The sequence below is a fragment of the Rhipicephalus microplus genome, chromosome 10 (genome assembly GCF_043290135.1).
Source record: "Rhipicephalus microplus isolate Deutch F79 chromosome 10, USDA_Rmic, whole genome shotgun sequence".
Classification (NCBI taxonomy): Eukaryota; Metazoa; Arthropoda; class Arachnida; order Ixodida; family Ixodidae; genus Rhipicephalus; species Rhipicephalus microplus.
Window position 1 is genome coordinate 17,700,868 of NC_134709.1, and position 24,560 is coordinate 17,725,427.

The 24,560-nt window shown below is 46.0% G+C and overlaps 2 protein-coding genes across 2 annotated transcripts in view; one reads left to right on the plus strand and one right to left on the minus strand.

The window, feature by feature from the left end:
• Positions 1-5,550, minus strand: part of LOC119181280 (very long chain fatty acid elongase 7) — a 117,865-nt gene extending 112,315 nt beyond the window's left edge. The window contains exons 1-2 of the mRNA XM_037432484.2: positions 5,014-5,550; positions 3,885-4,057 (exon numbers count right to left, since the gene is read on the minus strand). The gene's annotated coding sequence lies outside the window, so the exon portion shown is untranslated. The remainder of the gene's footprint in view (positions 1-3,884; positions 4,058-5,013) is intronic.
• The window catches only part of LOC119181830 (solute carrier family 22 member 6), a 340,399-nt gene that overhangs the window by 150,746 nt on the left and 165,093 nt on the right, over positions 1-24,560 (plus strand). The gene's annotated exons all lie outside the window — the stretch shown is intronic.

Here is a 24,560-nt window from a genome sequence, read left to right on the forward strand (position 1 = left end):
GCGAATTTTTGCATGCGGGCGCGAAAATTATGCGTGACGTAATTGGCCAGATAGACGGGCTGTCAAAAGTTGTGCGTACAACGATTGGCGGGCACGCGGTCCCTGAACGGGACGAAATTTCCCGTTTGTGGATCTTCGTCTGACTGCGTTCTCAACCCTTCTAGGTGCATTACACGTATCTGTGTGCGTAAATTATTAATTTTTTCTAGTTGCGTCGACCAAAGGCTGAGAGCAAGGTAATTTAGGCTTTCGATGAAGTGGTCGTTCCGCGTAATGAAGCGCCCTCTTTGAACTTCGTTCTCCTGTGTATTGCAGTGTCGAATCATTTTTACTGAACAGTCTATACCAAGCTCGGCGAGTCGTTCGACGCGCCGCTGTCCGCTAGCGTTGTCAGAACTACAATATTTGCTTGCTAGAAATGAATGAAATCGAGAACGAAATCGCACTTTTTTTTTAGCCTGAGATTTCATTCTATTAATGCAAAATTGACATAGATGACTTCAGGATAAATGTACTCTTTCGGGACTTAATTAATATTAATAACCCAAAATACACAAGACTATTACGATATTCCTTTTGTTATGAAAAAAAAACATAGTCTCCCTCGGAATATAGTTGTGTAAAGTCGATGCAGTTACGAACAGGTATTCACGAGAAGCACCTAAAAGAGCTCGTTCATTCTCCAAGGATAACTACGCACTGAACACAATGCCGACAAATCTACGGGGCCAAGGACGAGTTCCAGAGATTGCTACTGCAAGACTATCAGGACGGCCGATCGGTTCGCAGAACCAATGAGGCATTTCCATCGGTTCAGTATGAATGGACCGTTCCGGTCTCACCTGCCCGTTAACCGGGATGAAAATTACCCGAGACTAAAAGCATGAGTGGTACTCGTAAAATCGACTGATTTTATTAGAGAGAGGCACCAAGATCGAACCTACGGAATGTCGTTCCACCTCGGTACGCGGCCTGAATCTGCAGGGCTCGCGGAATGGCGATTCCTTACGTCGCACACGTATTAAATGAACCGTATAAATGGATTGCGCGCCTCGGTCGTAACGCTTACGACGCTATATGGGCCCGAGCACGGTTCACGGCGGTTGCTCTGTGCTCAAATCGCGAACGCTCCTTGAGGTTTATATACGACCCAGAAGCCAACACTTGCTCAAGGTTACGTTTACGTTGAGACGTGGGACGAACTACGTAAACGTTTTAGCGGCGCGGCGACTGCTTATGCGACACGGCCTCCTTCGTCGCGCTTCAAGGCAAGGACCTGCGGCCCCTGTAACACTCGGAACACGCCGCGGACATTAAATTTTAGCTGGCCAATGGGAACTTCCGCGCTTCCATTGGACACGCACTGGTAGGAATCCTGGGTCGGGGCAGTGGGTGAAGTTGATTTGTTTCGAGCCTGATAACCAAATTATGCGTCCGCAAGTGTGTAGTTCTTTAGCTTAAAAGGAGACATATGAGTAGGTCAAGGGTCTGACGTTTATTTATTTATTTATTTATTTATTTATTTATTTATTTATTTATTTATTTATCTATTTATCTATTTATTATAATACCCTCAGGGCCCGTAGGGCATTACAGAGGGGATGGGTACAAATTTATAACACACAAAGGAATAAAGACAAGAAAAAAAGACAAAGAAAAGAAACAAGTGTCAGATGCGCAAATCACGAAGGCAACATAAATCAACTAAAAATGTATAAGTAAGAATTCAAGCACATACAAGACAAAGATAGATAATGGAAACTGCGTATAGTTACAAACATTGCTGAGAAATTGCAGTCTTAAATAACAAAGGGTCTATTATTGTTACAACGGAAGAGGGAAGGTGGTTCCAATCGGCGGCTGTTTTCGGTAAGAAGGCTGCTGAAAAGAATTTGGTGCGGCAAAACGGAATGGCAACCTTATGCTGGTGATCAATGCGCGATGAGTGGTATGACGGTTGTGAAATGAGGTCTCGCTTGTCGATGCTTATGCATCGCTGTGAGCAATTTGCTATGAAGGAATCCTTCCAAAGTGTTACTTTTTTCATTAGCCCGTTTCTTCGATTGCTTCCGCTACCTTTTATTTATTTATTAGCGGAAAACAGTGGACTAATTGTTCGCTAATTAGGGACAAAAACAAATCAACACTGTGCAGTGATTTTATCGCCACCGACCAGGGCTCTGTATTCAACCTTGGTTTTTCTCGACATGAGTGTATACCCCGTTTTCGCTACGCTTATGTGCTGAAAAAGCCGTTGATTACGCACATCGTGACATGACCGTGAAAAGTTCTCTTGCCGTATACGCGACTATACACGACCTCGGTTTTCAAAACGTGACGCACTTTTTTCGAAACTGTCACGCTTACCCGTTAGAACCAAAATGCAAAGTGAAATTCGGTGAAAGTATTGCTCCGTTTCTAACTTCGTAGTATCAATGATTTGAGGAAAAGTACCCGAGCTAAGCTTTCTTGCGTCTCGTTTGTTGTACTTGTTGAGATTGTGCATCATAATATGACCCACGTTTAAGCGTTACGTTTCGTGCTTTCAGGCGGTGGTATTTATTTTTTAGTGCGTATTATAGCGCTATAGTAAAAAAGAACGATTTTTGCTTTAAAAGGAAGAGTCCTTCGAATCTTCCTTTTCTTATATCGCTTTCTTCTCTTCTGTTCTTTATTTATTTATTTCTCTCTCTTTCTTTTTTCTTTTCTTCCTCCTTCCTCCCTTTCTTCTTCTTTCTTTCCTTCTTTATGTAAGTGTCGTAGCAGGAAATGAGCCGTAAAAGGTGAAGTTATAACCCCTTGGCTGTTATACACAAGGACGTGTTTCGTTAAAGCTTATCGTAAGAGAATATTTCAGCCAATCACTCTGCAGTACCTTTTACCGAAGATCTGAAAATGCACTTACGAGAAACAAGCCTCGTGAATTCGGCGCCTGGCTGTATTGGTCCTGATTCGCTTTCCTTTCACGCCTATAAGACTGCTGTGCTATATAGATCGGCACTGCTTCCAGACTTCACTAATACTTATTCAGAAACACTCTTTCAACGGCTGTTATACTTTCAAGAGCATCATGTTAAAGCCCTTCCGTGCAGGCAGAGACATGAAAACTTGTATCATCCGCCTTTTCCTTTTATTAATCGTTACGTGGACCCATTGCGCATACACCCTAAAACAGCAACTTCACCCTTACAGTGTAGCCTTCTCGTACGCTATGCCGACGCTAGAAACTCCCACTGTCTCCTTCTGCGCAGAAGGCCGTACGGATTGCCCAATTCGCGCACGGTGGAAGAGCTTCCGGAAGTGCGGAAGTGAACATCGCTGACGCGTTCGTACTTCCTAACCAGGAGTATCGCGAAGCTTCCAGAGGCGACAAAAAATCCGTTCGTCTCTTGACTGATCAGGTGAGTGCCAAAAGTATGAGTATCAAGAACGGAGCGAATAACAAAACGTAAATGACCTCTCAGAGCTGGGTATCTCTCTTATCTATTCGCTCCCGACGTCCACAGCCGTATAGGTCTTCTCAAGGGGCCGTCGCCGATCGGCATATCGCCTTTCCCACCAACGGCAAGGAGAATATTTTGTCGACTTCAATTTATTGCAGTATACGTAACTATTACTACTCTTAACTTGAAAGACAACTGTTGTCGGTCGCCATGCCCTGCCTGTTCGGATTGTCTGTTCGCTTTATTTGGTTCAGTACCTATAGTAAGAGCCACATGGCACCATTTCGTTCAAGTCTTCTGGTCATGTGCACCGCGAGGTTGTATACGCGACCGAAAGAAGAAAACTTCAGTTCGTCTAAAATAAACCGTGCTGATGCATTGTCCGGTCACACACTACCAAAGAAAAAAAGAAACACACATTCGTGATGCAAACCTACTCACCGGTTTTCGAAGGCAGCGGCGCTTTGCCGTCCAAGCCAAGAAGGGGGTAAGCAAGTCCTCTCTCTTGGTCGTAGTCGGGGCTTGTGTTCCGTTCCGAGTCCGGTCTTTGGTGGAACGGGCTTGACGGAGAATCCCGTCCGCAAACAGACAACGCAGCGTGAGGGAAAAGATTGCTATCACGAAGGGGAGAGAAAGAACGTAGGAAGAGAGGGGGTAAGTAACAAAAGAAATACTCAAGAATATTTCTAAAAAAAACAAAACAATTCGACCGCGAGTTAAGAACGAAGAGGATTGCTGGAGAACAACAACAAAAAAAAAGCTACCCTCTATTTTGTCGCTGTCCGGACGGTTAAAACGAAGTCCCCTCGCGTCTTTGCCTGCGTCTCCCAGAAGACTTCTTCGGGGGCGCCGTTCGAGACTGCGGACCAATAGTACGTCAAAGAAAGAAAAGTCCTTGCTGTGATATGCTCCGCCTGTGCTAGTCCTGATTGCCTCTCAAAAAAGACTTCTTCGCCTCCCGTCCCCCTTCGGGTGCAGGTTCCCACGCGATGAAGCTGAAGGCAAGACAAAGAAAGAGAGTTCACGTTAGCGCGACAAACAAGCCGTACTTCCCCTGCTTTCCGCCGAGAGGGCCGAGATATTCCGATCACTCCGCTCTTGTCGGCGGCACAGAACCGAGATGGGGGCTCGCGTGAACCGAAGAAAGACAAACCGCTCCTCTTTCTTTTTTCTACGATAAAGACACGAACTGAACTCTACCCTCGTTTTTCCTCCTCTAATCAGTTTTAGATTGAGCGGAGTGAGCGTAGATAACCGTGTGAGCTTTTTTCGGGTTGATGCCTCTTTCTTTTTTCTCTCTCTCTCTCTCTTTCGATAGGAGGCACAAGCGATGCTCAAGAACTCCAGAACACTCGTGGCTCTGGAATTTCGGATGCACTCACACACGTTACTTTAGCCGAAGACGATTATTAGCGCGTTGCGCAAACGGCAAAGCACGCAGCCGAACGTCGCCTAGGAGGGGAGATAAGCGATGGAATTCGAGTATCTTTTTGGTCTTCCCCCAAGGTTACTTTTGTTCTTTCTATCCCTTCACTTTTTACCAGCACCAAGTGACATTTCTTAGACACACCTTCGTGGACGGCACGTGGAGGGGGACCTAAGTGGCCCGCAAGCTGGACGTCCTCGATACGGGTACCAGGAGCGAACGCGTACGTCCACGGCGGGAAGGCGCCGAAGTAGTCCGGACGATAGAAACGAGCAAGTCCTCGCCTCCTACGTCCCCTGCTCGAGTCGTCGAGAACGTCTAAGCCGAGCCAGCTGCTGCCGGCCCACACCGCGCACAAAACAAGACCGTCGTCGTTACGTATAGAGTTGCCGTCGAGCACGATCAGGTACGGAGTCGACGAACGGGGACGTCACCGTCGTTGATCGTCGCACAAAAAAATCTCCGCAGCCTGTTCCTTGGGCTCCGAAGATGTTGTGGATCGGAGGATGGTATCACAAGCACCACACAAGAAATCAAGCACTCGGTTTGGGGGTAACTGAAGTAAAAAAAAATAAAACAAAAAGAAAGAAACGAAGAAAGTGGACGGAGTTCGGAGAAGTTTTTCTTATCGACGTGGTCGCAACATTCGTGCGAGCGCGTCTTCTGAAGTGGGACGCCCGGCTATTTAAACTCCGACCGGTGCGCGGAGAGGTATATCCGCTGGAGGAGGGAATCGCGGAGCGAGAGAGAAAGGGAAAGAGATCAAGCGATGTGCGAAATAGTTCCTAGATGGCGCTACGAAAGCAATGACGTCACTAGAGAGAGATGGGGGGGAAAAAGAGCGGAGGATTCTTGCGTCATGCTTGACGTAGGTAAAACGTGTTTAGGAAGTTTGCGCTCTCTGCGAGCACGGAGCGGTGTTGTGCTGCACCCTGCTTAGGAGTAACCGAGGAGTAGCTTCTGTACGGCCATGACGGGGCTGCCTGTTACGTAAAAGCCAAGAACCAATCGCAGCACATTGGGTATTCATTTATAAATCGGAAAAGTTTGGCGCTTCAACGGGCAATATGCGACAACGAGGAAGCGTCTGGCAAAGCGTAGGTTTTAACATCAAGCTTTCTGCGAAAGATGGCCTTCGGTTGAAAACGTGGGACTTCATGCCAACACAGGGAGTCATGACTAAGCACATGAAAGAGCAAAGCCTACCCTTCGTCAATTCGTCTTGGCTACTTTTGGATTAAATAATTAGTTATAAATTGAAGAATTCGGAATGCGTGATAATGCGAAGTCGTTGAAACTGCGCCATCAACGACGAAATAATATTAGTTAAAAACTTTAAACAGACCAAGCGCGTTAAGTGATATCACTACAATGTACTAAGGACGCAAGTGCGAAGGCGACACATTTAATTTACTTATATGTTCGACCTGGCAACCCTGGCACAGAATTGAGTGGAGCGTTGAATTTCCCAATTGCCGAAAAGGCACCGTCGTAGTCATGTAAACTCCTCGACCGTTTCAAGCTCATTTTCTCCGATATCTTGATATCGATCATTCATTCATTCATTCATTCATTCATTCATTCATTCATTCATTCATTCATTCATTCATTCATTCATTCATTCATTCATTTTCGAAAGTGCTGACGAACATCCGTAGGTCTTAATTACGGTGCATACTTGATCCTAGGCTGGGGACTCGCTCGCTGGATTTCGTGCCGACTGGTTGTGACCCCTCGATCTCAGACGACAGCGCAACTCTGGCCGACTGGCTCGCCCTACGCCATCTCCTGACGCCGACATGAGCTCTCGCCGAAGGGCGCCCCGTCCTTGGACTCCTGCGACCGTGTCCATCTTTCCTATCTTCTCCTTACTTCCGTATGTGGCTGTCCCTGCGCCTCGCTCTCTCCTTCCGCTCCCTCCATCTCTATACCTTTTAATCCTATCCTTTTAATCCCTCTTACCCCTTTGCCCCGCCGTGGTGGTCTAGTGGCTAAGGTACTCGGCTACTGACTCGCAGGTCGCGGGTTCGAATCCTGGCTGCGGCGGCTGCATTTCCGATGGAGGCGGAAATGTTGTAGGCCCGTGTGCTCAGATTTGGGTGCACGTTAAAGAACCCCAGGTGGTCGAAATTTCCGGAGCCCTCCACTACGGCGTCTCTCATAATCATATGGTGGTTTTGGGACGTTAAACCCCACATATCAATCAATCTTACCCCCACCCCTCGTGAGCTACTGTTGAGGTGTCCGTGTCCTCCCCTTAGAGACAGTTACGGGGCTCACTTTTCTCTTCTCTTCATTTAAAATAACTCCCCCCTCCCCCTCTAAACTGGACCGAAAGTGAACCAGAGAGTCCGAATGGTATTCTGAAATAATCGCGAAAGTGTTCTGAAAGGGTTCGAAACGTGTTCTGAAAGTGTCCCTCGAGCGTCCTGAAGGAGTCCGGAAATGTACATGAGAGTCCAGGAAGTGTTCTGAAAGGATCCCTAAAGCGTCCTGAAAAGGTCCAGAAATAGACCTTAAAGTCGCAAGTTTTCTAAAAGGGTTTACAGAAAGCGTCCTGAAAGGATCCGAAAAGTGTTCTGAAAATATTCCGATAGAGCCCTGAAACTGTATCGAAAATGTACCTGAGAGAACGAAAACTGTTCTAAAAGGATCCCGGAAGAGTCCTGAAAAGATGCCGAAAAGTGTTTGCAATGGAACTCTAAGGAGTACTGGAAGGAGACCGAAAATGGACCTCAGAGTGCGAAAAGTGTTCCGATAGAATCCCGAAAGCGTCCTCGAAGGATTCGAAATTGGGCCTGTGAGTCCGGGAAGTGTTCTCATAGGATCCCGAAAGCGTCCTAGAAAGATTCGATAATCGACCCGCGAGTCCAAAAAGTGTTCCGAAAGGTACCCCAAAGTGTCCTGACAGGGTCCGAAAAATGGAGCTGTGTGTCCGAAAGGTGTACTGATAAAATCCCGAAAGAGTCCTGTAAAGGTCTTAATATAATCACGAGAGTCCGAAAAGTGTTACGAAAGGGCAGCTTAAGAGTCCATGAAAGTGACCGAAAATGAACCCGAAAGTCCGAAAGAGTACCTAAAGAGGCCTGAAAAGATCTCAAAGATCTGAGAGTTGGAAAAGTGTTCTTAAATGGCACTCAAAAGAATGTGATAGGACAGGCTGTCCTCGCTCTCCCGACGCGACTGGCCGGCCGCATCCGATGCACCCACATCGGCGGCGTCCACTCCAGGGTCCTTGTTCCCTCCTTTCTCGCCACTTCGACCCCTCCGACCAGCGCGCCTTCGCAAGCTTTCAGGAGGGTTCGCGCGTCTCGTATCACCTGTTCATCGGCGTCTTACGCTCCTCGCTGAAAAAAAGGGTCCCGATTCGCGGCCTTCGGGCACAGAGTGCGGGAGGAGGGGGCGTCAACCTTACGTTGTTTTCGCTGCCCTGTAATGGGCATAGTAAGACAGCCGTCTTTATACTTTATCTCGGTGTTTTCCCGGTGGATGATAAGAGATGGCGGCATCAGGCTCGTCTGTCTTCGAAAGCGAGTTTGCAGATATCGTAAAAACCACCTGGCTCTCTAAAAAAAATGTTTTCAACTAAGGAAAGCTCAAAGTTCGCACCAGTGGCGCAAGGCTGGAGCGACCAGCAGTGTTCGCCCCCATAGGTATGCACGCTTTTGCTAGAAATGCATTATTTTTGCTAGTCGTACCAAGCATAGCTAGACGTGAATAGCTGTTTCGGGACGTCGCAATTTTTAGTGACGTCACCAGCTGTTACGTGGTTTTTTTTTGTGGGAACACGTCACGTGTCTAGCTCTTCACGTGATTGTAGTCAGCGGACGTTTGAGATACGGCGGGTCATGACGACATCGTTCTTTGATTGAAAACGTTGCGCCGTGGTACGTGCGATTTCCGTGGCAACGGTACTATATAGACCGATTCGTGATCGCCTCCTCACTCGAAGAGTTCACGGTATCTGGCGGGATTTCGGGTATGTTATTTGAGGCGCCTTTTATTATATCAGAAATTCCTTACGCGATGACATCGGTACGAACGGTGATTGATTGCGACTCTCGGTATTTTATTTATTTATTTATTTATTTATTTATTTATTTATTTATTTATTTATTTATTTATTGTACCCTCAGGGCTTTACGGCATTGCAGAGGGGAGCGGGCACTGACGAACAATGTTAAAGAAAAGAATACATAGACAATACACTAGAACATTATTAAACACTGGAAAGCAACTATTATCAACTGCAACTATGTTATACAGACAGTAGAATATGCAACAAAACTAACAACAAAATCAAACGTTTACATTTCCAACACCAAGTATGTTATCGAGCGATGTTTTAAAACTGCAAGGCGAGGTGAGGGATGCAACTGATTGTGGGAGGTGGTTCCAATCCTTGCAAGGGATGTATAACAACAACGCTACCATTGCAGCCCGACTCCGAAACGTAGAGACTATACTGAGGAAATAGGCCAGCGCGCGTCATAGCTAAGTTTAGAACCGTTCCATATTCCAACGCGCCCTTCACTGATGCAAGAGTCCGCTGACTGGCCTGCCGTCGGCGCCGTATTGCATCGCTTTGAATTAAATTTTGCGATCAGAATCGATCCAATTAATTACGAGTATACTGATAAGTGCAAAGTTCTGAGTGGTTGTTCTGCGTCAGCGAGATGCCGCTCATTATTGTACTCCGTTTGTGAGGTATACACGTAAACAATGTCACTTTCGCCTTTGGTGCATCCTTGATTGTCGGCGCCATCATTTGCGAAGACCTATGCGGGGAAGACTTAAGCTTGAAATAGAAATAATAATGCTGCTTTTGTTAGCGCGTGCTTTTATGTTACGTGAAACGGTGATGGGCACCACAGCAATAGTTTGTACCGTGAAATGTATTGCTTGCGTCGAAGAGTTCAGATTTCGAAGTCGAACATTTCGTCAGCGTTGAGTCAAATCTCCATATATGATCTTTTCTTGACGTCGGCTTGCTGTCGACCGTCGCTATAACAAACACTACACTTGTGTGTGGAATACAAAATGTAATATGATATATTTACCCGCGTTACATGTTCGAAATAGGTATTCCGTATAAAAACGATGTATTTCGTAGAACAACTTTCGAACGCGCATCTTTAAATATGTTGATGGTCGAAGCATCCGCGCATCACGTGGAAACTCGTGCAGGACTGGCCCCGCTCATTTACGAAATTACAAAGACCGCCATAAAGTGGATAAAAAAGAATTAACGCGTAATGATTGAATTAATTGAACGAATGACATGCGTGTATCGCAATATTTTTATGCTCCATCGCTCTCCGACGTACACACACACACAAAAAAAACTTAAAAATCACAGATATTCACAACGCGTTTTTCACTGCCTAAAATGATTTCGTCCCAGTACCGATTTTCGCACCTTCGCGCGAGTTTTGGCTGTCATAAACGAGGACGTACAGGTTCTCAAATTTACATGGCTACAGCGACTGAATGGTCTTCCATGAAGGCGAAAACGCTGTAGGCCCGTCTGCTCAGATTTGGGTGCGCGTTAAAGAACCCCGGGTGGTCAAAATTTCCGGAGCCCTACACTACGGCGTCTCTCATAATCGTATGGTGGTTTTGGGACGTTGAGCCCCACATATCATCATCAACTAAATGGTATTCCTGCCAAAGAACTTTCCGCCTTGCACGATTGGTGAGTTCGTTTTTTGGAGCATTGTAGCCGAGTGCGGCAGCTGCAACATAAAATTATTATTATTATTATTATTATTATTATTATTATTATTATTATTATTATTATTATTATTATTATTATTATTATTATTATTATTATTAACAAAGTAGAGCCTTAATAGGCAGTTTGTGGGTATATCGACTTTTCCACGTTTATTTTTTGCCTTTTCGCTCTTAGCATCCACTCTACTCTGCTCAGAACGCAAAGAGTTTACGCAACAGCCATTTTCTCCATCTAAGTGTTTTTTTTTTCAAATTTAAAACTATGTTTTTTTAATTTAAAACGCACCCTCATCTTTCTGCTCCTATTTGTGTGCTTTTATTGGAATTAACATTATTTTTCTCTTTTTTTTTTGCGCTGCAGAAACTATAGACACCGCGTAGCCGAGGTGATATAAGCTTCAACCTTTCCACCGTGAGCCAATTAAAGCAGAACATTAAAGATAGAGCCCTCTTATCTCGCGGTTTCTCTCTCCATTCATATACGGGTCACCTCATCGAATACGCACCCCGAGCCATCAATTGGTGTTCAAAAGGCTTCACTATCAGTGATTGCGTCATTGATCTGTACCTGTGCACCTCAACGTTACCTTGTGTAATATTGCTGGGCCGTTGCTCGTTTCGTTTGTGTTCGCGCCAAAACGAGCGACATGTCTGTTTTTTTTTTTTTTCATTCTACATTTCATTTCTTGACCTTAGCTCGTGCTGTTTTGGCTGTGAATAAGTGCGAATGTGAAGACCTTTGCTCCTAAATTGCAGCCATCTTTTAGCCTTTTCTTTTGGTTCTCTCTGCCCCACTGTACCGTCGTCTCGCTGTTCCTGGGTGATTAAAACAAACAGTAACAAGTAATATTGTTTGTTTATTGTAATAGTATCTATCGTTGTTTCAGTATATGTAGTAGTAGTAGTAGTAGTTGTTGTTGTTGTTGTTGTTGTTGTAGTTCGGTAATAGTAGTAATATTAACAAATGAATATTAGTGGCAGTAGTAATAACAATGTCTAGCGTTTTACGGGCAAGAACCACTGTATGATTATGAGGCACACCGCAATGTAGGACTACGGAATCGTTCTTTAACGTGCACTACTGACGTCGCGCAATATATACACGCACCGCTAGCATTTCACCTTCCTTCGAAAAGCGACCGTGGTGCATTCAGTCGAACCCGCGACCTTTGTGTCAGTAGCCAAGCACCATAGTGGCTACTACACCAGCGCGGTGGACTGTCGGTAGTGGTAATCAAGTCATGGGAGTGCACGCACTAGTTACCTGAAACTCGTGAGGACGGTCCTTTTGTTGCGATAACGGGCCTTTTATTGTCATGGCAAGTACATGGACACGCTCGGCTGGATTTTGTCGCCGGCGTCATTCACCGTACATGTATACGTATCTATATATCAAAACGCAAGAAAAAACTATAATCCAGAAAAAGATTCCGGCGTGCAGAATCGAACGTCGGACCTGTGAATTGTGAATGCGAGGCGTTAGCCACTGCGCCACGAAGGAGCGCCTCTTTCAACGTTCAAACTACAAGCTATTTATATCTACCACGTACCGCTGGTGATGGGCATCCCGGGGGAACTATCGTGTTTGCAGCGTTACCAGCGAGATGGCGCAATTAGCGCGCGTAGCCACCACTGTAGAGATCAGTGGTTACCACATCGTCACGACGCGGCGGCGCGCGCTCTCATCTCCCACGCCTACTTTGCCCCGCGGCGAGGGGGCAGGGTAGACGCTCGCGCATGCGCTTGCAGTAGGAACAATTGTACGCCTTGGGCTTTCCCTGGAACGATTCTGCTGTACTTGCCGGGCGCACAAAGGTCGCTTCACTCGCTGCACAGTCTCCGTTTGCGAAAAGTGCGCCCTTTTGAGACACAGCGAAGTAACGACACAGACGCTTATTCGCGTAAATCTGTACCTGTGAGTACGTTTCGTGCGTCATTTTCGCGTGAGAAACGCGGGACACGTTTCGATCTGCTTGCCATTCTGCGTGTGATGTTCCAATTTGTTGTAATCTCGTTCATTGCTTCGCCTTTGCGGCAAAGCTTGGGACTTTTTTTCCCCCTCTGCATTCATCACGACCACCGAACTTGCCTTTCCGTTCTGGAAAACAAGAACAGAGACCTGCTCCGGTGTTTCCCCATCTTACGAGTGGGACGCGTCTGGACACGTCTCGCAAGACACAAAGGGTCTGAACTCGATAACGTCATACCTTCGAGAGGACCGAGTGATCTATAAGTGCGGTAAAGTCCCGCATTCACGCCTTGGAGAAACGTACCGCTTACATTACTGACTCATTTCTGTCCGTTGGTGTTGTTCCTTCGTGTTCCATATGAATGAGGTGCTGAAAACGTTGTCCTCGAGTATGCTCTTTATCGAACTGTGTAAGCATCGTCGCTCGAAATAGATAAAAAGAAAGCAGGATGCGGGGACTTGTCTTCTGCAATTGTTTGTTTCGCCAACACGCACAGATAGCCTGCGTAGACTATGTCATATAAACTGCATCAACCTTTGTAGAAACCCGGTTCTTTGTTCAAAAACAGGCTCACAATTTTTTTAATTAAAAGATGACACCCTTAAAACGGGATTGTTGTCCCCAAGCAATAAAAAAGGGTGAGTGCGCGAGGACGATAGAAGGGTTCCAACAGACGTTAAAAAATAAACGGTTAGAACAAGAAAATTTTATATTGCAAGAAACTTCCATTGTACTCTGTTACCTTTCATGTTGTTTGATGAATGGTGGTTTTGGGACGTTAAACCTCAATCAATCATGTTGTTTGATGACATGTGATCTCCGCTACTCCGATTTCGTTTCAGGTGACTATTGCCATAGTAACTGAAACGATTCGTACTCGTGCACTACAATATGTACCCTGATGTAACTAAATTTATGCAATGACATTTCATCTTGTCTGTTTCTAATTAACTTTAGTGAACGTCCGCCGAAACTTACGATTTGCCTTTGCAGAAGAACTTTTGGAGATCTTTTCTCCCCCCCCCCTCACAATCATCCCACGTTCACAAAATTAAATAACATTTGAGAAAAATTATTCGTACTATTACAAAATTGAACTGATGTATTGAAATCGGCAGGGCTAATCAGTCAATGTGAAATCAGGGTACATCTGAAAGAAGAGGTAACAACTTAGCGGTAATGAGCTGGTAACGAAGAATGTTCACTCGAAAGCATTTCTTAAAAGGCAGCCTTATGTCGAATAATAATTAAAGAACTTTGTCTGAGCAGCGATGGTGTCCTAGTAGTCACAGTCTTGCGCTGGTAATTTGGAGGACACGGGTTAGATTCCCTGACCGTGTTCGGCGAATTTCAGTGCGATCAAAGCGCGAAGTAACCTGTGTGTTTCAATCTGTATGTACACGTTAGAGAGATTTCGGTTGGTCAGCCTCAAGTTCTATCGGACCTCTTCCGCCAGGATGCAACTTTACTGTGCCGCCTGTGGTTAAGAGTAGCTTTTACGAAGGCGTACTCCTTTCGCATAAGAATGGCGGATAGCTCCCGATGTGAGTCGTGCGACACTGACGAGACAATAGAACATCTACTGTGTTCATGTGAACGTTTTGCGAGCGAACGCAACTTGCTACGCGGAACGTTAGAGACACTAGACAGTAGACCTTTTTCCGAAGAGAAGATACTTGGCTCATGGCTCTACGCGTCGCAGGCCAGCAAAGCGACGCGGGCATTGCTAAGTTTTCTAAAGACGACCGGGCTACGCGACCGCTTATAAGCGTACAATGGACAAGGTCACATCTACACACACGTTGCCCTTCACTTCTATCTCTCTCTCTTCTCCTTTAATCCCCTCACCCCTTCCCCTAGTGCAGGGTAGCAAACCGGACGTGCGTCTGGTTGACCTCCCTGCCTTTCATTTCTTCCCTTCCTCCTCCTCTTCCTCATTTCAGTTGGTCAAAATTATTCGGAAGTCCCCGTGCATGTGACGTGTCGACATGTCTCGTAAACGTGTTTCAGACGTATCTGTTTTGTTCTGACTGGCTTGCGGTGGGGAGGTGGTTTATATGACAGAAAGAAAAAGTGATTACACGAATTTGCGTGACCCCAAGTGGCAACCCAAAAATGTATGGCAAACTGAAATGACTAAAAAATAACACCGCAATATACAGCTCGCATGCAAGGGTTCACTTTGCAATAGGTCGTTCACACGCACACATTTCTGTTCTGCCTAAAGTATACGGACCAACACGTGACTTCGTAGCAACGTGTAGCTGTTGATCATGCCCCGCCGCGGTGGTCTAGTGGCTGAGGTACTCGTCTGCTGACCCGGCTGCGGCGGCTGCATTTCCAATGGAGGCGGAAATGTTGTAGGGCCCTTGTGCTCAGATTTGGGTGCAAGTTAAAGAACCCCAGGTGGTCAAAATTTCCGGAGCCCTCCACTACGACGTCTCTCATAGTCATATGGTGGTTTTCGGACGTTAAACCCCACGTATCAATCATTAGCTGTTGACATTCGCGCTCACGGAGTGTTTGTAGAAGTGACTTTGGCTGGGCTAGTTAACTGTATGAATCCAGCACTTGTTTGTGTCCATCCTTTCCGTGTGCCTCGTCTCGTTTCTCGCGTCGTTATTTGCCACGAATGCCTCGTTCGTAATTCCACGTTGTCTTGGCACGCAAAACGCCATATTTGGTTTCTTTTTTTATGTTGTATTCTTCGCAATCGCCGGCGAAATAGCCACGTTTCGCGAACAAAAAAAACCCTTACCAGCAGGTCAAGGAAGCTGCTGAGAGACATGGTCTCACAGCCAACTAACCCAACCCGGTAACCTGCAGGAAGGGAATAAAGTTGTTCACTCACTCACTTTCGGGGAAAGGCGCATCTGTATAGGGCCTCTTATTTCGATCATGCGCGTCTGAGGGTAATTCCGCACGTGTTTCAACACCACTCGCCTAAAGCCGTCTTCTTTATATACACGCGTCGGTGGTCTCGCGTGGTGGTGCCACTGCAATATTGTGGTTTTTTTTTCTTCCTTTCTCGCATCTTGACCGATATGTCCTTGAAAAAAAAAAAACGACTACAGCAACAACGTTCAATTATACAGAAGGTTGGACCGCGAAGTGAGCAGTTATACGAACCTTAGTGATCGTATAATGATTGTAGTAAATACATCATTATGATGTGATTTTTGTTCGATTCTTGCGAAAGTGCATTACATGACGTATTCTCGTGTTCTCGTACAACTCTGTGCTGAAGCAGTGAACAAAATAAAAGCAAAGGGTTATACATTGCAATAAAGCTGCCTAGCACATATATCTACACTTACATTCTCAGAAATGATGAACCAGTGTATTTCTATTTCAAATGCACTTCAACACTCGTTAATTTTGTGTGAATAGTAATCACACATTAAAGAACACTAATTTTGCAATACCTTATTCACTGACTTGAAATAGTACTATAATCGGCTTTAAGTGTTTCACAAATGCTGTCTCAAGGACAAACAAGCCTTGGCGAATAAACAGTGCTTTCCATGCCTAGCACCTTACGAAAACTATTGAAGCAGGTGTGGGCTCGGCGTAAATGTTATCTCGTACTTAAAGCATATAGTTATGAAACTTATTTTCACGATTGTATACGCTCTGCATGTGAGATTTCTCGGTCCGTAATGGTATACCCATTGTAACTGCTCAGCGCATACGTATCCCAATTACTAAACACTTCACAGATTGTGGACTCGCATGGCCGCGTGACCTCTGCTTGGCGGACGTCATTCGAAAGTCGCAAAATGAACTTTATACTAAAAAAGCAAAGTTTTTTTTCTCTTTGTATTCACTCAATGATACGCTTATATCTTCACGACGGCTCGCAAGTAGACGCGTGTTTTCCCATACGCGTCAAGATCGTGTAGCCCGGGAAAGTTTCTGCTGGTACGTTGGTAGGTAAACGTGGTGTTTTTGTTGAGTATAGAGCCCGTGGCGATGTTTCAAAACACTGTTATGAAGCAATTTCTATTAATGGAAAGGGAATATCGTGCGCCGATATATCGAGGATTTTCGCGCGTCTTGGTCTTTACATTTGGTGTGTCGAGCGATACTTACTTTTTGAACTTGTTCTTTTTTTGTTATTGCTAAGGGAGGAGAAAAAAAAACAACACAGAAACGGGGGAATTCCCTTTGTACTTGCGTTGGTCTGGAAGACGTTACGCAAACGCTGCAAGCTGATCCTGCGCGGCGACTCTAGTAAATGACACGGCTACGCCTTCTCGCGCAAACGTGAAACTTCTCTTACGCAAAAGCATTTTATTGCGGCGATTCTGACCACTTCGCGAAACGTGCCATAATACGGCGTTTTCGTCACGTCGTGATGGGGGATTTGCTATACTTGTGCGAAGCATAATAGGGTGCATATTGGAGGGTGATAATATGACTTCCCCGCTATATATTTTCGTCGGCCAATACGGGGACGCCATTCCTCCAGCCGGGAAACTAACTCGCCTATATTAACTATATAATCCAATAATTCGTCGAGAGTGGTATGTAGTTGAGCTAAAGAGGCATCTTCCGAGAACGAACATTTGCCAGTGAACCACATCAAAAGCAAGCACTGACCCCATCAGTACACTCAGAGGTGATGTTTAGGAAACAACTGTCTGGGTCTTACATTGTGAAAGCGTGATACGATTATGAGAGGCTCCGCGGTGGAGCTAGGACACCGAAAGTTTCTATCACATGGAATCGTTTAACGTGCTCGTAAGTATATGCGGATCAGCAGTTGAGGGCCATAACTACTCGAAAACCGCAGCAGGTCATTGCGCCGAAATCGAAGTACAACGAAGGTGCTTTATTTTATCTCGCATACATACATACAAGCATGTATACATACATACGTGCATGCATGCATGCATGCATACATGCATGCATGCATGCATGCATACATACATACATACATACATACATACATACATACATACATACATACATACATACATACATACATACATACATACATACATACATACATACATACATACATACATACATACATACATACATACATACATACATAAACTGTTTATATGTCGGCGTTTCGAACGGAGACCGATCTTCATCAAGACGAGAATTACCAGGCTTCGATGCGCTTTTATATAGTCGTTAAGATTGGTCTGCGACTTGAACATCGACGAACGAACACTTTTTGAGGAGCGCACACGCTTTTCCTATTTTTTTATGTCTCATGTCGAAATTTTTGCTCATGTCCAAAAGCTTCGGGTCCAGGAAGTGCGAAGGAGCAACTGAAAGAAGACAACTTCGCAAGAAAAAGTGTGATACCAAAAAAAAAAAAAAAAACTTCAGCTCTGTGGGGTCCAGACTTGGAGCAGAAACACACACAAGATAGTTTTATCTTGCGAAGGAAACCAAACAGGCTTTGCCGAAGTTGTTTAAAAAAAGACGTGGGTGATGTTTGCGCAGGGCACGTACGAACTTGAGAGCCTGGTATCGCGTACATCGCTATCACAATCATCATTGATCGCGCGCTGTATCCCTTTCCTATTTTTTTTTTCATTTCCCACATGCAGAGTAGCAGGCTGTCTTTTCGGCCGGCGTCTCGGCTTTTCTCACGGTCACGATAAGGTTCAATGCTCGTTCACAGGAATGATTTCGTCCGTGCTACTGCGAAAAAAAAAATCTGATCTGACCATATTTCTGCCAAGGCATATATCTTTCTTGAATAGTGGGTGGCATAGAAAACAAAAGCTGTAATCTGTGTGCCACACAAGGAAGCAATCGCCTAGTAAGGCAGTCATCAACAAATATTTTCGGCCGCATTTCCTTAAAATTCGAACCATGCTCTAGAACATAAAAGAGACGCCTCGTTCAGGGATTAAGGTCACCTACAGCACACGCAAGAGCGCCTAAAACTGGAAAGGAGCGCACAGACACAGTATGACGAGCTCTGTTCACACTGTCTGTGTCGCCCTTTTCTGTTTTACGCGCATTTGCATACCTTGAAATGAACCAACACCCGTCGCATACACATCGTTTAAATGTTTCAGTAGAGATCATCTAACAGTGATCCTCGCTGTCAAAACGTATACAGCACTGTCGTTGATGAAGTCGCTTGTCTGCACTCATTTCCAATTGCGTTTCTACCATGGCACTGGCGCATACGGGGGGGGGGGGGATCAAGCTTTTTTGCCTCCGAATATTTTCACTTCGAACGCATGCGCGGACATACAAAAAGCGTAGCTGAAGCCATCCCGTAAGAAATCTCTGGCTATGGTATACCAGTGTTGGTGGCAACGTGTTACAAGTAACGCCGGTACCTTCTACAGCGAAATATGTTATGAGATCACAACATGGTTCGCGTCAAAACGCCGTAGTTGTACGCCGCGGCTGGTGTCCGTAATCGCTATCGCATGAAATAAGAAGAAAAAACCAAATAAATAAAAAAATCCCAAGAATGCATTGGGACTCGAACCCGGGTCCTCTGTGCACCAGCCGAGTGTTCTACCACTGAGCGACGCCTGTCTTTTTTTTTTTAATTTTTTATAACACCGAACCACGCCGTTCTTAAAACTCTGGCCTTAGGCAGGCTTGATGTCAGGAAAGGAATCGCGGTAATATGAGTAACAAGGTGTTTTAGAACAGCAAATGAAGAACCAGATGCCACTCAATGCGTTACGAGTGGCACGTCCAATGATCCAACGCTTTACAGAAGCTTGGTCTTGGTCACCTTATTAACTGTGACATATCCACTGTGAGAGATGGTGGGGATTACAAAAGCTGCTGGCATGATTCTCATCGTTGTCAGCTATACAGCACAAAAAAAAAATTACAGCATATCTACGGAGTGAATGATGATGAGTGGGGTGAAGCATCCATCAGCCCGTCCATGCTTTCGTCCGTCCGTCCGTTTGTTCTTGCTTCCGTTCGCCCGCGTGACAGTCCGTGCGTCTGCCCACGAGTCCGTCCGTCCTTCCGTCTGTCCGTCCGTTTGTGCGTCCACGTGTCCATCCACCCGTCTGTCCGTCCGTCCGTTCATCTAGTGAACGCCCCAAGTACTGCCATCTCCCGTCTCGCAACCCCTGTGGTACATACCTGCTTTAGAGCGGGTATGTGCCACCGGTGACTACGTGCATACATGCATACATACATGTATGTATGCATGTATGTATGCAAAGACGAGGGAGGGGTTTCCTTCTCATCTTCACTACACTTCATACAGGCGTTATCTCCTCCCCGCCGCTTATTTCTTCAAAAGAACACCTGCACGATGCCATTACTGGGTGTGCAGCCAATCAGGATTTCGCACACGCTGTTATGTCCGCTTGCCCACTCGAAAATGCACGAAACCAAGTGAAATCAGTTAATCGTGCATTAATAATACGATTGTGCTAAAGCAAAGGAAGAACGGGCGTGATACCTCATGGCACAGTATATAGGGTAAGGGACAGTTCAAAACCGATATCCCTCGTATACGGACCAATCAACTGCTTAATTCCCCGTGACGTAACGTGAGCAGACCGTTGACGTCACGAGCTCTGCTGAAAACACCAAGAAACGCCATATGCCCATGATATAACGTGCTCGTTATTTTTACTTCTTTATGGAGCTTATTTATACGTCCTTTAGGTCAAAGTTTCCAAAAAACTGATTAGATGGGCCTCTGGTGCTGCGATCGCTCAGCCACCATGGGAATAACGGGTAGTGCACAAATTTGCCTAGTGTTCGTGCTTGCTTGCTCCGAACGCACTTGTAGCTTTTTTTATAATTTTGTTTCGGTTTCGTTTCGAATAGAACGGACCGCTGCGAGTTTCAAGACCCGACATGAATATGCGAGCCTAAATAGTTAAGGTGGTTAAGTGCGACTGCTGAACACATGCCGATTGTAGTCTCGTGACAAAGCGTCTCCTGGCCACGTAAAGCCAAACGAAACGGGAAGAACGAAGATTGGACAAATTTGTGTAACTAATACATTCGCTAATACTACTCATTATTTCCACGCTCGCTGAAGCGCCGTGGATTGGAGGTCCCTGGGCGTCGCCATGAGCCTGCGCTGTTGTTAACATGAGTAATACCCCCCCCCCCCCCCCCCAAATACACTGCCGAAGCTGCGACGTCAGCTTTTGTACTCCTGTACTTGGCCTCCGAGATACCGGGCGCGCGGCGTGTTTGCCGCGCGCCCGCGATCTCGGAGGCCATGTCCAGTGCAACAGCCCGGAAAGGAGGAGATCTTTGCCGCGCGCCCGCGATCTCGGAGGCCATGTCCAGTGCAACAGCCCGGAAAGGAGGAGATCCTCTTCTCCATTAACAGGGGCACTAGCGCCAGAGTTCCCTCCAGTGTACTTATTGGGAAACTATGCTTTAAGTAACACTTTGACATGTAAACGCGCCTAGACATCGTGACTGACGCCACGTTATTCCGTTGTGTATACAAACTTTCAGCTTGCGCGCGCTATCGCTCGTTTTCTTTTACGACCAAGCTCGCTTCGCGGCGTGACGTGATGCGTCGAGAGTGTAGAAAGCAAGAAGTGTGTCAGCGGCGCGTGTTGTGCGGCGTTGTTGCCTAAACGCGTTCGAGGCCACTCTGGAGAAGTGATCGCGGCCGCAGCGTCGCCTTCGAAAGGGAGCATTCCGAGCGATTCGAGCGTGTACCGGCGCGACCTTGCCCCCGCGGCGCGCGCCGCTGCTAGCAGCTCGGGTGAGTTCACTTACGAATCGGCGTTGTATACATGAACACGTTCCGACCTACCCGCCGTAGCGTATGGGCTATTTCCCGTAAGGCACCTGGGCGCCGCCATTTTGGGTTGCTAGGCCTATGTTTTCTTGTTTCGATGTATATTTTTCGTCAATTACTAAGGTCACGACCCATGGCGCTTGTAAAAAGTATATATGGCCACATATGAGTATATATGTCAGCTTGCCATATATGGACGAATATATGGCTATACATGGCGAGATCGCTTCATATATTGAGTCGAGTACAGCCACATATGGCATGGGTGGTCATTATAAGGAGACGAATCCAGCCATACAAGGTACGGCCGCACCATATGTAGCGTAAAGTTAAATATGACCACTAAAGTTTGTGCCAAACCAACCGTCATCATGCGTATGCGTGTACCGTAACACTGTTAGTTTAGTTGTAAAATATACGAGGCAGAAAGGTTAACCGCCCAGTTTGGCGGTACTCGAACCGATTCGTAAAATAGTCTATAGGTAGGGCTTTGTGTTTTGGAATAAATCCGAAAAAAACGATGAAAACTCGTCCGTAAAATTTTCAAAAAATTTGTTATATATCCGACAAGCTCCCATTTTAATGTGTGTGACCCTGTTTCGATGTGTGTATGAAGGACATGCTCTATAGCGGCTATTAAATCAGCCGGCTTGGCCAGTGTTGCGTATAATACAACAAGCTTTATGGTTGTAGCACGCACAAACGCGGATGTTTTGTGTTCAAGTATCTGTGCTCGTGCGGATTCTGTTTTTTCAAGTTCAAACCTCCCGCGCAACTCAAATACGCGGTGTTCCATGTTCCATGTTTCCATGTTCAGACATCACTGCATGCGTATGCAAATACCGAGCATGGGGTGATCAATATACAAGGAAAGAATACCGCGTCACGTACGCTGGTGTGAACCATGTGTTCATTAGTATTCAGTTTTTAATTACGCTTTTTATCGTCGCAGAGGTTGTTTAGAGCGAGCAATCGAGTGGAGTACTACTTTGCGTTGATTAGCAATGCATGCTAGTTTGCGAGTCCTCTATAGTTACGCTTACAACGCGGGGCTAGGTAAGTAAGAGACGAAGACACGTCGCGGCTCAATGCTTACTATCCCAACTGAATTTTTAATCGCCCAGGCAACACTACTATCGTTTTTTGAAAGTTCTTACACTGGTACGGCAAGTGCGGACGCACTCTTTTTCATCTTTTAAACATGGGTGGTCAGATTCTCTGGAAGCCTTCTCTGCTGCTAATCGAGAGCGTATCTTGAAAACGGATCTATTTTACCAGGAGTACGTGGCTAGCGAAGCATCATTACTTAAAGCTAAATGAATTACAAAAAAAGGGGACGAGGAGGAAGAAGGAAAGCCAAGGACAAGTGATCAAAAGAAAGAAAAGAATAGAGAAAACAGCATACTGTCAGGGTACATGTGCACCTGTCCAGTGCATTAGTGGTAAATTAATGAACCTAATAGTGCAAGCCGGTGGCTCGAACGGCTTGAAGCGGACTGCTCTAACTTGGACAGGCGCAACCATTGTGCCTTACCAGGGCCTCCGTACGTAGTCCTTCGCGCTGTGTGCGTTAGAGTTGAGCAGTGTAGGAACCTAATAGCCCTTGTACATGCAATAAACTTGTACACGGGCACCCGTGAACTCCGTTCCGCTGCCTTCATTTTACGTTAGTGAGAATGAACTCCGTATCACGTGGTCTCTCTCATAGGTCAAGCAAGCTATAAACGCAGCTTTTCGCAAAGGGAGTTCGCTGATCTCCGTTAGCGATGCAATGGAGTACTCTCGTCCCCACTAATCAGTGGTTACGGCAAAAGCGGTAAACACGGAACCGTCGCAGTCAGCACAATAATAAATTTTGTCAGTATTAAAAAGTTATTTCACTGCATATTTTATTCCCAGCGTGCGTTTATAAAAAAAAAAGCTAGTCGTGTAAGTGCTCGTATTCTCCGCACCATACTTCGCGAAAAACCGTCGCGCCGACATTTCATATCAAGATCTCCGAGTCGGTGAGCGCCGTTGTGTTTGCCTCTGTGTTGTTTATCATCGCGTTCTCATTACGGCGCTCTCAATTCAATATCCCCCTCCCAGGCAACCGGTAGCAAACCGGCTGCCTATAGGCTGGTTAACCTCCCTGCCGTTCTTTTCCTCCTATTTTCTTTCATTCCTTCCTTCATTAATTCAATTTCACCGTTATCAGAAGTCCTATAGCAGTGGGTGACGGGGCTTCTTAGTCGCCTTCGGCAGCACACGTGGACTGTTGTGGGACCCAAAGAGTTCCCCATAGCTACACTAGAGGGAACTGTGGCGCTAGTGTCTATGGGAGCTGCAACGCACGGCGCTTCAGCCAGTGTCGGAATGACGAAATAGTGCACGGATTTGTCTGATTTTCATTCTTCTGGCTCCGTTGGACTTGACGTGGCTTGGAGCCGCTTTGCCACGAGACGGGCATCAGCAAAGGTTTAGCAGTTGCGCTTCGTCACCTTTTAGGCTTCCCAATTTAAATCGCGTCGCGAAGGTCACAACGGTTCGTTTTCTATTCCAAACAAAACTAAAACGCAGCAATAAACAAAAGCACAGAGTGTTCGAAGTCCACAAGCACGAAGACTAGGCAAATTCGAGCTGTACCCATCATTCCCTTGGTCGCTGAACGATCGCAGCGCAGAGTTCCCTCTAGTTTGTTTTAGGAAGCTCTATATAGTGGACCCACCCTGAGCAAAGGCTTCACGGTCTGAAAGTGAAACGTGCACTCATCCGATATTGGAAAGGACAACGTGATCTATAGGTGGCAGCGCAACCTCGAAAAAAAAATCTGTGACAATTTGCAGTGTGTTTGGCTACCAGCGTACTTCCCCCGTATTACAGAACGCCCCTTCACTCAACCCTGCGCCTTCCCTTGAGAAAGCCGGGGGAATAAGTCACCGCACGTCAGCGGTAATGCATCGCGATTCTGGAGATGCGCGGTGCCACTTTCCGTCGAGCAGCGGCGCTGCATGCGCTCAGCTCGGTCACGTGACGGACGAAATTCGAGTCGAGGGTTTTTCTAAAAATACGCGGGTTAAAAAAATAAACTAGTATGAAATCAAGCGTGTGATGTTGCCAACATTCCTGTCAACATTGCTGCCAGCATTCTTGCAGGTTCATGCGTCTGTGATAAAAGCCGGAATACTTTTTTTTGTTTAGATTAGAATGAGATAGTTTTTACAATCATAGGTATACGGTTTCGAAGGTTTTCAGCTTGATTAGACGCAAAATCT